This window comes from Macaca fascicularis, chromosome 2 (genome assembly GCF_037993035.2).
Source record: "Macaca fascicularis isolate 582-1 chromosome 2, T2T-MFA8v1.1".
In the NCBI taxonomy this organism is placed as follows: Eukaryota; Metazoa; Chordata; class Mammalia; order Primates; family Cercopithecidae; genus Macaca; species Macaca fascicularis.
Genome location: NC_088376.1, coordinates 178,627,525 through 178,629,958, shown reverse-complemented (window position 1 = coordinate 178,629,958; position 2,434 = coordinate 178,627,525). Strand labels below are relative to the sequence as shown.

Genomic DNA, 2,434 nt, shown 5'->3' with positions numbered 1-2,434 from the left:
CCATTTAGACTTTGGAAAAAGAAATCCTGTCATTCGTAACCACATAGATGAACCTAGACGGCATTATGGTAAGTGAAATAAGCCAGACACAGAAAGATATTACATCCTCTCATTTTTATGTCAAATCTAAAAAAGATGGACCATAAAAGCAGATAGTAGAATAGTGATTACCAGGTGCTGGGGTGGGTAGTGGGATGGGAGGACACAAAACATCAGACTACAGAATAAGTCCAAGAGATCTGTTATACAACATGGTGACTATAGTTAAAAACAATGTATTGCATACTTGAAAGTCACTAAAAGTAAATTTTAACTATTCTCATCATAAAAGAAAATAAGTGAGGCAACATATATGTTAATTAGCTTAATTAAGCCACTCCACCATAATGTCTACATTTTTATAAACATCATGTTGTACATCAACAATATATATATAATTTTAATTTGCCAAATAAAATTTAAGGTGTTAATTAAAAATAGCTCCAATAATTTTCACAGGGTTGCATGGAAATTAATGTTTCAACTAAGTACCAAAAATATAACAGCAGAAGTGCCTCAAAAAGATGCTAAAAACAGAACTACATTATTTTTAAACATGCCAAATAATAATTCTCAGAAGCTGTCTGCCTAAATATATTAAGAGAGCCAGTAACCAGTTCATTGCTGAACCAGTTCTAGGACTGTCCCGATGCTGACCTTCTGAATATATAAAAGTCAATGTTGTTATTATTTAACCTTTATAGTTAGTTCTTATGCTGGCAGTTGTAAATAATCGAAGTCAACTTTGTGTATAAATCATTATTTGATAATACTAGATATTAGTAATGTTGAGGGGAAGGTACATTTTTCTACCAGCTGAGTGAACAGGCAGTCACAAGTAAGTAGTGTTATTCATCAATCGTTAGAATATGATATTAAATATTTTATTAAAAAAATAGTTATATTTAATTTTTTTTTTTTTTTTTTTTTTTTTTTTTTTTTTTTTTTTTTGAGAGGGAGTCTCGCTCTGTCGCCCAGGCTGGAGTGCAGTGGCCGGATCTCAGCTCACTGCCAGCTCCGCCTCCCGGGTTCACGCCATTCTCCTGCCTCAGCCTCCCGAGTAGCTGGGACCACAGGCGCCGCCACCTCGCCCGGCTAATTTTTTGTGTTTTTAGTAGAGACGGGGTTTCGCCGTGTTAGCCAGGATGGTCTCGATCTCCTGACCTTGTGATCCGCCCGTCTCGGCCTCCCAAAGTGCTGGGATTACAGGCTTGAGCCACCGCGCCCGGCCAGAAATCAAAACTATGCTTAACGCCTGGACAGGGACTTGAACCCTGGACCCTCAGATTAAAAGTCTGATGCTCTACCGACTGAGCTACCCAGGCCCTCTTAATTTTTATATAAATTGCTATTTACTGCCATTCTCGACTCCTGATTGCCACAATAAAAAAAAAATTCCTCTGAACCTTTCTCTCTTCTCGTTAGACATCCTTCAACTTCAGGAAAAAGGAATTGAACTAACCCAGCTGATGAGTTTGAGAGGAAAAACTGCACACAGCAGGTGAACACCTTTCTTTCTCCCTTACTTGAGTGCCCATCTGTCTGTGGACTTAGAATTCTCTTCTATATTTCTGTACCATCAGTTTTAGAGGACTGATGGGATGGCAGATAAGTTGCAATTTTGGATAGAAAGTTAAATTCAAACAAGTGTTCAAATCTTTTGCTTGGGCCAAGAATATATTCTTAAAAAGACAAGTTATAGAATTTAGGGCAATAAATTTTAAACAGAGATTGCAATGTTTTATATGACAAAGGTAAGTGAATTTAAACTCTAGTGGTGTTTTTTAATGATAAACCCCAAGCAATGTCTTGAATTTGATCGCTGGTGATTGCCTCTTTTGTAGGACTCCTTTTACGATTGTGTAGCAGACCCCTGGGCAATGTAGATTGACAATTTTCCATGGATAGCTTACATGTCTTCACAATTTTGACAGTACTTATTTCAGATAATCTGTTCAAATATGTTTGTATAAAACACAATATAAGGATAGTTTTAGAATATATAGATGGTTTCTCTCTCTAGGAGACAAGGCAAATTTATTTGAAAGTGCAGGAGACTAAAGACAATATCTCCCTCTGGGTAAAGATAGGACACACGTGCTACTAGTCTTCTTATAAGATTCAAAGTGTTTTGAGCTGTGGTTTCTCAACCATGATACAAATTTACTACGTGTGCAGGACCTATTTGGGCCACTTCTCATCCTCCTGCGGGAGAGAAAGTAATGTAAACATAAAGCTCATATTGCCAGTGCCATAAGTGATAAAGTCCTTTGTCTCTAACCTAGAAATATTGTTTCTTCTACCAGCATCTATGAAATTGTGGATGGTTAATTTGTTAGCTCGTAAATAGAGTAAAATATCAAACGATTCTCAGATCTTAAGGAAAGAGGCAGTA

General features: G+C 36.9%; 1 non-coding gene across 1 annotated transcript; it reads right to left on the bottom strand.

Moving 5' to 3' along the window:
* Positions 1–1,291: 1,291 nt before the first annotated feature.
* On the bottom strand, positions 1,292–1,364 carry TRNAK-UUU (transfer RNA lysine (anticodon UUU)). Its single transcript has one exon. It is a non-coding gene; the product is annotated as a tRNA-Lys (tRNA).
* Between the last annotated feature and the right edge of the window lie 1,070 nt (positions 1,365–2,434).